The sequence below is a fragment of the Sceloporus occidentalis genome, unplaced genomic scaffold (genome assembly GCF_023333645.1).
Source record: "Sceloporus occidentalis isolate IW3139 unplaced genomic scaffold, rSceOcc1.0.p SCAF_13, whole genome shotgun sequence".
Lineage (NCBI taxonomy): Eukaryota > Metazoa > Chordata > Lepidosauria > Squamata > Phrynosomatidae > Sceloporus > Sceloporus occidentalis.
Window position 1 is genome coordinate 11,632,229 of NW_028316993.1, and position 14,046 is coordinate 11,646,274.

Sequence of the window (14,046 nt, forward strand, 5' to 3'; positions counted from 1 at the left end):
TTTTGGGTTTGGAGAGCAAAGCTGTGTATGCACCATCCTTTGCCTGAAAACATCTGCAGAGATATGGATACCATCCATATTGGCTTCCATCACAACATCTGGTGGCAGTGAGTCCCACAGGTCAACTGTGCCCTCCCTAACTGCTTTCTCTACACTGTGCATCGTTTTATCCAGCTCTCTTATGCCTTCCTTTACTTGCCTTTTCCTCTAAGCTGAACACCCCAGGCATTACAACTCTTCTTCATCGTGGGGCTGCTCAAATCCCATTTGGGGTGTTCCTCAGAGACCCCCCACATCCCAGCCCCCTCTTTCCTTTCCCCCTTTCCATCCCTTTGTGGGGTCTCTGGGGAGCTCACCTGTTTCCAAGAGAGAGACTCCCGTCTCACGCAAATCCTCTCTGCTGGCTCAGAGTAAGTCTATACAAAGGTGAGCTACTGCAGACAGATCAGGGCCCCCGACCTGTCCTCCTGGCTGTGCAGCACCCTCTCCTCTGGTGTGCAAATGCCACAACCCACTTCTATATTTTCTATTTTGGACTCCAGGAGGGAAGCTGAACGCACTGTGCAGTCTCAGCCACTTCCTGCGAGCGAGAACTTTTCCCATGTGCTTTCCAGAGCACACAGAGCATCTGCTGGACTTCCCCTTCCAGCCCTGGGACCACCACATCTCAGCCACTCTGCAAGATCTGGAATGTAAGGGGATGAGCATGAGAAGGACCTGGCCTTAGAAGTGACTGGAGTAATGGCCCAATGCAAGTCTGCATCCTAAAGGTCTGCTTCTCTTCCCAAACTGAGTCTCTTCTGTGGGTCCAAAACAAAACTCCCCAACAAATGCCCTCATTCAGTTCATTGCAACCCCAGTTGAGAAGATCCAGCATCCAGCCCTATGGGAAGTCCAGGACCTGAGATCCCTCAGGGACAATTTCCAAGAGAGAGAAAGTTTCCAGTGTATGTCACTAACAGGATGCCAGACCTATTTGGCTGACATTCTCTTAGGCAGGGATGGTGTTGTAAGCTAGACTTGCACCCTCGGAACTGCTTGGTGTTCACACTTGCAATCATGGTACCACTGCCGTGACTGCAAAGGCCCCTGGATCCACCTTAAAATCCAGGTAGATGTAGAGAAGTTTCAACTGGACCTGTTGCTCTCTAGCAGGAGAGGGATGGCTATGTCATCCTTTAGTGCCAGCACTAATGAACTCCATCCCTCAATACATCTACCTGGATTTTAAGATGAGTTTTCAGGGTAGGAATAGGACTGGTGGTCTAGCTACACATCCCTTATGGCATCTTGGCCATCAATTTTTTGTAAAAAAAAAATGCCCTCCTACATGATCCAAAGTTGGATAGGACATGCCCTGGACTGTAACACCTCCTTCTGCCCAAAGATATTACCAAGGCCTGCCTTTAGCTTGGTTTCCATCCATGTCCTCCCTCAACATTACTCCAAACCCTGATAGAATAAGGCAAATGCCTTGCATTGCAACCAGCAGGTGCAATATATGGTCATCGTCTTTTTCTTTTTACCTCTGCTTGGGATGCTTCAGAAACCTCTAGAGCAGGAAGTGGGTCTCTGTAGGGTTCATAAAGCACTTCATCAACCAAGAAAATCCTGCAGCTTGGAACGGAGAGGAAAAGTGGGGGGGGGGGAGAGAAAACGCAGTGTCAGGTTTCCAGGCTGTTCCCAAGAGCCAAGCAGTTTGCCTGCAAAGAGCTGGTTTAAGGTGTCTGGGACGATGGTGTGCCCTTGGGGGGGAAAGCGGGAATGGGAAAGCTGAGCCCCTGTTATTGGCAGAGAGGCACAGGGATCTTGTTGTGTTTGTCCTGCAAGAGGAGAGTCAGAATATTCAACATGCATTGCACAAGGTTGCCGTTCTGCAAGGGAGTTACCTAATGCTAACGCAACGTATCTCCTCCACTTGCAGGTATTTACATTACACAGCGGGGATCTGGAGAGCCAGCATGGCATAGTGGTTTGAGCATTGAAGTACAACTCTGGAGTCAAGGATTTGAATCCTTCTTGGCCATGGACCTTGAGCAAGTCACACACTCTCAGCCTCAGAAGAAGGCAAGGTAAACCCCCGTGGAACAAATCTTGTCAAAACACTTTCCCCTGGATGTGCGTTCCTCCCTATTCCTGGCCTTTGGTTAAGCAGGAAGGGTAAAGAAATGATGGAGCACCTGGAATGTGTCCTGAGGAAGCTGACCTGGGATGTTCAGCCTGGAGAAGAGAAGATGTGGAGAAATGATGCAATAACCATTTTCTAGTAGATGAAGGAATGTCATGTGGATGATAGAGTGTGCTTGTTTTCTGCTGCTTTGGAGACTAGAACACAAACCGATGATCTCAAATTCCAAGCAAAAGAGATTCCACCTCAACATCAGGAAGAACTTCTTTACTGTAAGAGTTGTTTGACAGTGGAACAGACTACTTTGGAGGTGATGGACTCTCCATCTCTGGAGGTCTTTGGGTGGCCATCTGCCACAGTTCAAGTGCCATCCAATCTGTTTAAAACCTCTCAAGGAAGGAGAGTCCACTGCCTTCCAAGGAAACCTATTTCACTATCATCAGGAAGTCCTTCATCCCCATGGAACATATCTTTTTCTTGCCGTTTGAATCCACTGGTTCTGGTCTTATTCTTTAAAGCAGCAACAAAGAAGCTTGCTCCATCTTGGAGGTGATGACAGCCCTTCAGATGTTTCAAGATATTTAAAGAATTAAAGATGCCTATCGTATTGCCTCGCAGGCATGTCTTCTCCCAGCTAAACATAGCCAGCGCCCTCAATAATGGTTCCTCAAAGGCTTGGTTTCCAGACCCTTTTGCTGTCTCTTCTCTGAACACATATCCCAGCTTGCAGAAATCCTTCTTAAAGAGCGTTGTCTAAAGCCGTGCCCTTCCAGCTCCGCTTTCTCATCCCAGCCTCTTGCTTTGCCCTCCACTCCCTTTGCCTCTGGGAACCTGCAGGAAGGTGAAAGACCTTCTCCTTTCCTTCCTTCATGGAGACAACAGCCATTTTTCCTCCATCGTTTCATGTTCTTGCATTGTGAAAGTTTGCCTGTCCAGCCAAAAGGCCAGGAGGGAAGGCGGCATTGCATCTCTGAAGCAAGGCAATTGAAACCTTTGCATCTCAATGGTTGTGGAGTTGGGAGCTCAGCAAAGGATGGAGATGTGACTCCTTCCCAATTCCTTGTGCAACGCTCTGCAGCCAATGGACAGAGGAAAGTGGCCCAGGTTCCAGGTTTGTCTTGCAGGGTAACTGCCTTAAGGTCCAGGGGCCACTTTTGCTGCCTTGGCACCTTGCAGGGGCTGCACAGAATGCCCTCAGGATGCCCAAATAGAAAAACGGTTAAATGTTTAATAGTGCTGGGTGAGTAGCGTGCAACCTATTTAAAAGGTGAGCATCCATTTCTGGAGGCTTTGAGGAAAAGCAAATGACCCCTTTTCCTCCTTTCTCCCCTTTATTTGGGCCTGGAAAAGGAAGTCTGGAGGGACTAAGGGTTGCAAATATGACCCCAGCTTTGTGGACAGAAATGGTCCCAGGGCCATATATGACCCACCTGCTGCATTCTGGCCAAAGACAAAGAAAAGGAGTGCCCATGAAGCACGCACACCCCTTTTGCCCCAGTTTGGGAGGGTTGTAAGAAGGGGGAGAGACAATGCCAACTGCTGCCGTTGGAATCCCTTGTTCCAAATTCCATCAATGAGTGACCTAAATCAACCCCTGCGGGGCCTGGGAGGCTGAGCCAATCTGAGTTTGTTTTCTTTCCTTTCTTAATGAGTCTGCACACATGCACAACACACACATACACACACACACACACAGACACACTTTCCACAGGGAGCTCCCATGGAGTAGATACCACTGCAGTGTCTATAATTATCCTCCTCCCAGACAGAAACTCCCTCCTCCACTTATTAGGATTAAGGGGACAAGATCCATGCCAAGGAGAAGCTGTCATGCCAGAGCCAAGGAGCATAACCTCCTTGCCCAGAACCTGAGATGGGCGCCCACCCACTCGCCCACTGCAGGGACCCCCTTTTCTGCCTGGGAACAAGAGAAGGGCGACCAGAGTGTGGAACTGTCAAGCCCAGCATGCACTCTCCAAGGGTGGCCAGCCAAAGGCTCCTGAGAGCAAGGGAAGGGGACACAGTTGCTCACCTCAGAGCTTCTCCCTGCCTTGGCAGGGAAGACAGGAAGAAAGGAAGGAGAAAACTGGCAAAGGGGGAACAAGAAAGGAATGAAGAAAAGGAAGAAGAATGGTAAAAAGATACAGGGAGAGGAAGAGAAGGAAAGAAGGAAAGAAAGAAAGGAGAATGGTAAAAGGGTACGGGGAGGGGAGGGGAAGGGAGGGAGGGAAGGAAGGAAGGAAGGAAGGAAGGAAGGAAGGAAGGAAGGGAGAATGGTAAAGGGTTACAGGGAGAGGAAGGGAAGGGAAGGGAAGGGAAGGAAGGAGGGAAGGAAGGAAGGAGACTGGTAAAAGGATACGGAGAGAGGGAGGAAGGAGATAACTGGCAAAGGGAGATAGAGGGACAAGGAAGGAAAGAAGGGGGAATGGTAAAGCGAGACGGGAGGAAGGAAGGAAGGAAGGAAGGAAGGAAGGAAGGAAGGAAGGAAGGAAGGAACTGGCAAAGAGAAACGGAAGGACAAGGAGGAAAACCAAACAGGACTCTTCCTTCATGATTACAGGACAGACTGAGAAATCTCTTAGTGACAGCAAGGGTGCTATTCCCAATAATAAGTGTGTTATTGAAAAGATCACTAGGCTGTAAGCTTATAAGGCTGCTATTGATGCGATGATACGGCTGTTATTGATCCGTTGTCCCCAGAGACATTGACCTCTGTTTGGACCAAGGTCAGGGAGAGAAGGGAGGGAGGCCAGTCTCAGGGTCCCAGTCTTGGCTTGGGGGGCAGAAGATCTCCTGGTGGAGGTCAGGCATTCACTTGGGGGGCAGGGTTACCCACTAAAGGGACTGCCAACCCCCCAAGTGCCACAGGGGAGGAGGGCTGGACAGATTTCAGCCTGAAATGAGAATGGAAATGACCCATGGAGCTCAGTGAATGAGCAAGAACCACTCTTTTCCAAAAGGAGGAAAGGCAGAAGCATCCTCTCCTGGCTCTGCAGAGAGAGGAGAACTTCAGGGATGGATCTGAGGCTGTTGGTGCCTCCAGGGCAAAGCTGGCAAGGGCAACCGTGTGGCATCTGACTGCTTGCAAGGGAGGTGTTGGGAGGGGAGCCTCTGGGGCCGAGGCTTTGCCCCACTGACCCTCCCTTCTCTTCCCTGGCGCTCCACCCATTTCACAGACAGGGAAAAGCGAGGCAGAGACACCTAAAGGAGTGCCAAGGAAGGAAGGAAGGAAGGAAGGAAGGAAGGAAGGAAGGAAGGGATTGAAAGGGAGGAAGGGAGGGAGAGAAGGGGAAGGAAGGAAGGAAGGAAGGAAGGAAGGAAGGAAGGAAGGAAGGAAGGAAAGAAAGAAAGAAAAAAGGGGGAGGGAGGGAGGGAGGGAGGGAGGGGGATCAGGGTGCCCCTATATTTTTTTTGCAGAGGGAGGGGGCACACCATCCCTCTCTGGGAGGTAACCTCTGCAAAGAGGGCAGGGAGGTGGGCGATGCAGGTGTGAGGACAGACACCTGGATCTGGGGGGGGGGGGGGAGCCAGGCATGGCTACCGAGACCCCAAGAGCCCAGTGGTCCTGCCAGTCCAGACGTCAAGAGGGTAGGGTGATTTGCATCCCCTCCATGCCATCTATCATGGTTTACCTTTTGCATGCAAGTCCCTGGGGAAGATTGGGGAGGGGTCCTTCTCTGCTCCATTTATGGGTGGGTGGAATTATATATAGACACACACACATATATATATAATGCAAAAAATCAAATATATATACGTTGGCTCTCTGCACCCCCAACCTTCCTAGGTCCCCTAATGCCAAAGAGACAGAGAGACCCACCTTGGATCTTGGGCTGGAAGACCCCCGGGAGCCAAGAGGGCGAGCTCCCTACCTGGCTCTTTGGTGCCAAGGAGGCTGCTGCTGCTGCTGCTGCTGTTGCTGCTGGTGCCCAGGAAAGCGCCCGCCTGGTGCAGCTGCTGGGCTCCGCACCACAAAGACCCCCATAGACCCCCGCCACTGCTGCTGCTGCTGCTCCTGATCGCCTCCTCCTCGCCCCACTCCTCTGACGTCGCCTCCATTGCAAGGCAGCTTAACCCTCCCAGTGCCAGCATGCCTCTATGTGGGGCCAACCCAAAGGCACAGGCTGCAAGACCCTGGGGCACCCAGTCAGAGAGGCTCATTGCGAGAAAGGATGCCAAGATGCAGTTAGTCTGTGGAAACAGATCTTGCAGCACCTTTCAGACTCAATGGAAGGAAGAAGTTGGCAGCAGGAGCTTTCCTGGGCTTCAGTATACTTCCTCAGATGCATTTAGATGCAACAACAACAACACGAATATGTAGAAAGATCTTGTAGCACCTTTCAGACTTATCTGAAAGAAAAGAAGTTGGCAGCAGAAGCTTTCCTAGGCATCAGTCTACTTCCTCAGATGCATTTAGATTGAGGCAGTAGACTGAAGTCTAGGAAAGTTCATGCTGCCAATTTCTTTCAGTGAGTCTCAAAGGTGCTGCAAAATCTCTACATATTATTATTAATCCTATTATTGCATCTAGACTGAAACCTAGGAAAGCTCCTGTTGCCAACTTCCCTCTCCGCCAAATTGCCTGTTGGCCAGCATTTCTCTCCAAACCATGGAATCCTATGGAATACTGGGATTTGTAATTTTGCAAGCCTTTACTGCCAAAGAGTGCTGGAGCTTCTACAAAGCCCAAGATTCTGTAGGATGGTGCCATGGCTGTTAAAGTGGTGTCAAACTGCATTAATTCTACAGTTTAGATGCACTCCAAATGCAGTATTTTAGCCTAAAATATGAAGGAACTGTTCAAGGTACCAAACCTATGGACAGTTCAGGCAAAACCCTGGAATGACATGGAAGCCACTTGGGGCCACTGACTGTTAAGGGTTGCAATGTATGTGCATCTCTATGTTGACCACCAGGGAAGAGTCCTTGCATGGCTGGACGTTGGAATAGATGGCCCTTTGGAGTCCTCTCCAGCTCTTAAGATCCTGTGGGTCTATAAGCCCTATCTCTTGGTAATTTTCGGAAAAGAAAATTGTGCCTAAAACTCTAGAGAATCACTGTTACAGTACTAAGCTGAATGGAACAAGGCTGTTGCTCAGTATAAGAAGGAAGCTTCTGATGTAGAAGGTTCCAGGGTCATCTCCAAAAATGGCTAGGAGAAGAACCTTGCATGAAACTTCCTGCCCACGAAGTCGACTACACTGGGCTATTTATTTGGGCAAGTGGTTTGGCTCAGCATTGGGATATATCCTAGAAAGACTATGATGATGTCTCACCACCCAAAACATACCCAATCGTGTCTGGTTCTGGAAGCTAAGCAGGGTTGGTCTTGGGTGGTGGGAGACGCAGTGGGAGAGATCTCTAGATATAACTAAGAATCCTTTCTGAAACCCTGGAGAAAGACATGGCTGCCCATCAGAATTGAACCAGTGACCTCACTCCATAGACAGTCAGCTTCTTATGTTTTTGGACCACATCTGTATGCCTCCTAGAAGGCATTGGGGAAACATCTGGAGGGCAAGAGACTGGAGAAGACAGGAAAGCATGGAGTAATCTGGAGCCTACTGCTTCTCCTTGGGGTTAAGTCTCCTGGCTAAATGTTCTCCATGAATTTCATCACCCTTCACTAGAAATTTATGTAAGGTAATTTCTCATGGGAGCGAATCCTGGAAGCATCTCCAATGTCTTCTCTCTCCTTGACCCAAATTTGCATTCCAGCCAATGTCCTTGAATGATCCCTCTCCCCCCCCCCCATTCTGAAAAGAGGGCTGACTTGACCTTGACTTTATTTCAAGCACCCTCCATCCTCCAAGTCTCCAAGGCTGCATCCGCACTGTGGAATTAATGCAGTTTGACACTGCTTTAGCTGCCATGGTTCAGTGCTAGGAATTCTGGGAATTGTAGTTTGGTGAGCTATTTAGTCTTCTTTGTCAGAGAGCTCCAGTTCCACAGCAAACTATAAGTTTCAGGATTGCATATCATTAAGCCATGACAGTTAAAATGGTGTCAAACAGAAGTATTTCTGCAGTGCAGTTGCAATTCTAGGCTGCACCCAGAGTTTGATTCAGAACTCAGGATGCCACTCTCTGGATGTGGCCAGATGGGCAAACAGCATCTGGTCTTCAAATGCTGGGCTGTTTATGGGTATTCACCTGGAACGAACAAGGCAGGAGGCCGGAAGATTTGCATGGCTTGGGATATATTGCTGGCTCATCACTCCCAGCTGCAAATGTCAGCAAGCAGAGCCTTCTTTCATGGGGGGGGGGGAGAGAGAGAGAGAGAGAGAATCTGGGGCAGAGGGTCCTCTGGGCCAGAAAGAAGGAAGGAGGACATATCTAGGCCCTGTTTCCAAGGCAGGAGTCTCCTCGAGGGGGGAAACTGAGGCGAGGATGCTCTGCCGTGAATGCATTAGCCTCCTGAACTAGATCTTTCAGCCTAGGCAACAGGCAAAACCCAGGTGATGCTGATTGGTTCTGACAAGTAACCCTTTCTCCCCGCTCCGCCTGCAAACTGAGCCAGCGATGCAGAATGCAAGAATCGCCCATTGGCAAAGGAACAAGTGTGTGTTTATGTGTGTGTAAGAAAGGGATGAGGATGCACATGTGAGTGTCTGGGAGTGGGAGAGGAAGAAAGGATCTCAGCCCTGCAAAGTCTGGATGGAGGAGATGTGACCATCTGAGTGGATCCAAAATGGCAGAACCCTTGGAACAGTCAAGAGATGACGAGGAGGGACTGAAAATAGATACTGGAAACAGATACAAGGGTTTGACTTCCATCCATCTGTCCGTCTGTCCATCCAGCCCATCCAGCCATCACTTTATTTATACCCTGCTTTTTTCACCAAACTAAGACTCAAGGTGGCTTACAAAACAGCAAAAAATTACAAATAAAAACATACTGGTTAAACTTGTGTAAAAAGTTCTGATTAAAACAGTATTGCACTATACAGAAATTTAAAACTATGTAAAATATTAAGATGGAGAATAAAAGCTCTCTCTCTCTCTGTGTGTATGTTCCTTCAAGTCCTCTGTCCCAGACTTATGGTGACCCACTGGATTTTACACAGGAGGTTTTCTTGGCAAGGGATCCTCAGATGTGGTTTTTGCTGCTTTCCTTCCTCTGAAATAGAGCCCACAGCAGTTGGTATTCCTTGGTGGCCTCCCACCCAAGTACCAACTAGGTCTGGCCCTACTTAACTTCTAGGATCAGATGGGATCTTGGGCCTTTAGTGAGCAGATTTCTAACTTTGGGAAAGAGTGGTGGGTCAAAGGAAAGGAACGGAAGGGCTTAGAGAAAAGATTGGAGAGAAACGGTGGTTGGTGGTCTCTGATTGGCAATTTGGGTGCAATGGGGGCCATTTTCAGGCCAACAATGACCTGATGGAGCAACTGATTTTCAGCTGTTCTGGAACTGATGGATTCAAATTGCAAGAAAGGGGATGCTGCTGAAGCATTAGGAAGAACATCCTGATGCTGGGTACCAATAGAATAGAATAGAATAGAATAGAATAGAATAGAATAGAATTGGAAGAGACCGCAAGGGCCATCCAGTCCAATCCCCTGCCATTCATGTATTTACCCCCCAATTTTTCCTTTGCCAAATGCAAGGCTGCCCCCTTCCATCGCTGCCACTTCAGCCAGTTCTCTCCATGCATCTGAGGAAGCAGACTTAGCCTATGAAAGCTAACACTGCAGCTTCTTCCACTCAGTTATTTAGCTGCAAGATGCCATTGCTTCCTGACACTCAATAAGAGCAATTGTTTCACAGTGGAAGAGGCAGCCTTGGAGGGCAGGTAATGGACTACTTCTCTGGAGATCTTTCCACCGAAGTTGCATGATGATCTGCTTGCATGGGTTGGACTAGACCCTTCCAAACCATGGATCCCTTAGGCTAAATTTTGAAAACAGTTAAAAGTGCTGAACTCCAAGGAGTTGAAAGCCTCCTTTGGCCACCACATCTGGGTCTTGGCCATCCTTCTGAGCATCAATGCTGCATCCCTGGACAAAAAGGCAGAGCCTTCTTCAGCATCACACTGTAAGCTGCTCACTCAGTCCAGCATCTCCATGGAGACAACCAGCCAGGGACAGGCATCTTCTCCCTCCCTCCTTTCCCCAAATCCATTCCTGCTCCTTCCCCTTGGAGTGTGGAAGAGACACAAGGCAAATCCTAGCCCATTTGGGGTCACAGTTTTATGCTTCATCTTGGCATGAGCACAAGGGGGTTCACCTCTCAGGGCAGCGTCACCCAGACATGAACCTCCAAAATGAAGCAAAGACAGAGCAAAGTGTGGGTATGGTGGTCTTCTTTTGGGTGGGTGCAGTTGTTGCAGGAGGTCAGGCTCATCTTGCAGAAGAGCCTGACTGACCTTGTGGTCAAGATGTCTGGGTGCCTAGTTGCATGGATCAGAAGGATCCTTCCTACTCTTTTGCCTACTCTTTTGCCCCCCAACCACATCTGGGTTTTAATCCCTTTATCCCCTCCCTCTTCTTCCTTAGGCATCAAGGGCAGTGCCTGGGTCCCAATTCAGTCCGGTGCTGAATCCAGTTTGGCTATTCAGAGTGACCTGAATCTCCTTTGGACCTTGCAAGGGAAGAGTCTGACATGAAGAGAGCCCAAATCCTGCATCGACACAGGTAAAGGTTGCCAGCCTGAAAACTGGAGAGGGCTCCTGTGCCTGTAATGGTTGTACACCCCAAAAAGCACCAGATCCCATCTGATCTTGGAAACCAAGCAGGGTCAGTCCTGGTTAGGACTTGGAAGGGAGACCACTAATGAGGAGCAAGTGCTGTGGGTTCCATTTTGGGGGAAGGAAGTGGGAAAACCACCTCTGAGGAATCCTTGTCTAACCCCCCCCCCATGAAATTCAAGATGTTGCCAACTTGAAGGAACAGACACACATACAAGTATGTCTCAGTACCTTTTTTGTCCCCCTGCATTCCCAGTTGCTTTTTCCTTGGCTGAGAGCATGAGATCCCACTGATCCTGGAAGGCACCAGATCCCACTGATTCTTAGAAGTGAAGCAGGATCAGTCTTGGTTAGGAGTTGGAGGGGAGACCAAGTGCTGTAGGCTATATTTCGGTGAAAGGAACTGGCAAAACCAGCTCTGATGATTCCATGCATTAAAAACCCTAAGAAATGTATGGTTCACTGTAAGTCAACAGGAGACTCGAAGGAACGGACACACATACATAGGCCTAAATACCTACAGGACACCAGATCCTGCCTGATCCTGGAAGTTAATAGGACCAGTTAGGAACTCCTTTAAAGTCTTGAAAGAAACCAAAATGGGCCCACCAGAGCTCAGACACGGGACCCATCGTCCACTACTAGCTCAGGTGGCCATAGAAAAACTGCCTGTCCTGGGCTTGGGGAAATTACCAGACATCAACAGAAGAACAAGAGGGTTGGCCCACTTTACAGGGCTGTTGTGAGGGTTGTAGGAACTGTGTGCTTCCCAGAGCTCAGAAGTGCTACAAACAAGCTTGCTCTGGATCTTTCCTCCTTGCAAAGTCTTGCTTCGTGCCTCTTCAGAAAGGAATGGATGGTATTTTGTGGCTGGTGGGGAGGAAACCAGTGCAACATTGAAGGCGAGCCCCTATGTGCCACCCCAGAGGGATGGTAGGCCACTGAAGAGGCGACTTGTGCGTCTTGCTTGGAAGACGCTGGCTGTATCTAAAAGAGAGGGGGCTGCACAGTGACACAGAAAACGGTCCGCCAGGGACCCCCGCCTCCCCTTCCCCACTTTTGGATGTGGCTTCTGCTGAGAAAGGCGCATCGACTCTCCCTTATATGGTCATAGCTGTGCAGAGAGCCACAGACAAAAAGGAGACTCATCCTCCTCTGTGTGCAAGGCATGCAACCTATCAGGCGCCAAGGAAGGGAAAAACCAGGTCAGACGCAGGCAGGGTCTCTCTCTCTGCTCATCCCACCCTCCTCCTTCCCTCTCTGGCCCCCTCTCTGGGCCAGTGCAGTGCCAGAAGCTGACCCTGCACCATGTGCGGGCGAGAGATGCTACTTTTGCAAGATTCAAGGGCAGCCCTCTGGTTCCAGGCCAAATGCAGCAGATCACAGAGAGGCTCTAAAACAAGCCTCCATCACCACTTCTTCCTCCCGGGGAGGTAAAAATCCCCATTCCTTTCAAAGGGAATTGTGTAAATGGGTCTCAGTGTAAATTTTGCCAGTTCCTTCCACTAAAATACAGCCGACAGCACAAGTGTAAAGCTATATCCGTATGTACCAAAGTCAGGAGGATTGCCCTTGCCATTGTAGTTCTGATTTTTATATCCAGATTTGAAAGCTGGACACTAAAGTAAGTGGATGGGAAGATAATCCACTCATTGGAAATATGGTGCTGGAGGAGAGTTCTGCGGATGCTGTAGACTTCCCAAAAGACAAATGAATGGATCTGAGAGCAAATCGAACCTGAATTCTCCCTACAAGCTGGGAGCATATAAGCTTTTGTAGACTTGGGTCTACTTCTTCAGATGCATGAAGTGAAGATGGCCACATGAGCTTTCTTAGACTCGAGTCTACTTCCTTAGATGCATTAAAATTTGTCCCTGGACTTTCCATTCAGTGCATCTGAGGAAACAGACTCAAGTCTAGAAAAACTCATGCGCTCCCAGCTTCCTTCTTTCATTAATTGCAAAGGTGCTACAAGATCCTTTTGCAGACTGATTCTCCAGACAAACACAGCAATGTCTTTGAATTTTATAGTATGGTAGGATCATTCCTAAAAGGCATGCTATCATAGAAGTAACTGCAAGTTACCTGTCAATTTATGGCAACCCCATGAATTTCAGAGGGTTTTCTTAGGCAAGTAGTACTCAGGGGTGCCAGTCCCTTCCTCCAAAATAGAGCCTACATCACCTGGGATTCCTTGGTCGTCTCCCATCCAAGGGCTAACCAGGGCTGACTATGTTTCCAAGACCAGACTGGATCTAGTGCCTTTTTAGACTTAGAAACTGATATTTGGAAAATCACAGGAGGCAGAAAGCTCTGTTTTCCTGGCCAAATGCATCATCTTGCGCCATCTGCTGGTTCAGGCTTCTTGGTTTGGTGATGGCTGAGTATTTTTATAAAATGCATTAAATGGCAAGATCTCTTAGGAAGTTGTCCTATGGAATCCCTCCTGTGGGATCCCAAGTGGTGGCTTATTGAAGCATGGCCGCACCATTCCTCCCTGTAGTGGAGGCCATACTGGGATAGGTAGACCAATGGCTTGCTTAGCATCTGACAGCTTCCTAGGATCATGTTGGTCAGGCCTCAGTTTAGAAACATGAGGACCAGAGTCTTAAGCTGACCAAATGTATATTATACATATACACTGGTAGTAAGCTCTGCATATCTGCATCTGTGTGTGTAGCATTGTAGATGATGCCAGTAAAGGTGGCAATGAAGTGCACATTCACCCACACTGCACAATTGTAGCACTTTAGTACCATTTTAATTGTTGTGGCTCCATCCTCTAGAATCCTGAGATCTGCAGTTTGAGGAGGTGCTTATAAACCTGCCTTTCTAAGAAAGGATGCTAAGCTAAGCCACAGGATCTTAGGATCCCGCAGGATTGGCACCATGGTAGTTAATGGGAGATCAGATTGCTACACAAACAACAGGCAAGTTCTCTGATTTAACTCCAGGCTTCTTCCAATGCCGTTAAATGCAAGAGATGTAAGTGAATTCAGGCAAGTCCAACTCAACATGATAGATTCGTGATTCCAGATTCGTGATCAGATCATCTTTTCTCTCAAAAATAGATCCGTGGGGGAGGCAGGATTCGGATTGGTGTCACATCGCTGAGAAACAGAGGCTGTTGAGCCTTGTCCCCCATGCGCATAGCATTTCCCTGAGATTATGCTTTCCACATTGCACTCTGTTGCAGGAATAAGACACAGTATTTGGTGCCTGGCTTTCTTTT

At 48.7% G+C, this 14,046-nt stretch overlaps 1 protein-coding gene across 5 annotated transcripts in view; it reads right to left on the minus strand.

Annotated features, from left to right (window-relative positions):
- LOC149304969 (CYFIP-related Rac1 interactor A-like) overlaps window positions 1–6,138 on the minus strand; it is a 17,167-nt gene extending 11,029 nt beyond the window's left edge. For 2 of the 5 annotated variants that reach the window (XM_089479178.1, XM_089479177.1), the window contains exons 1-2: window positions 5,949–6,138; window positions 1,527–1,611 (exon numbers count right to left, since the gene is read on the minus strand). The gene's annotated coding sequence lies outside the window, so the exon portion shown is untranslated. Of the gene's footprint in view, window positions 1–356; window positions 1,497–1,526; window positions 1,618–5,948 lie in introns of those variants that run through there. The other 3 variants (XM_089479173.1, XM_089479174.1, XM_089479176.1) reach the window with 3 other exon arrangements.
- Between the last annotated feature and the right edge of the window lie 7,908 nt (window positions 6,139–14,046).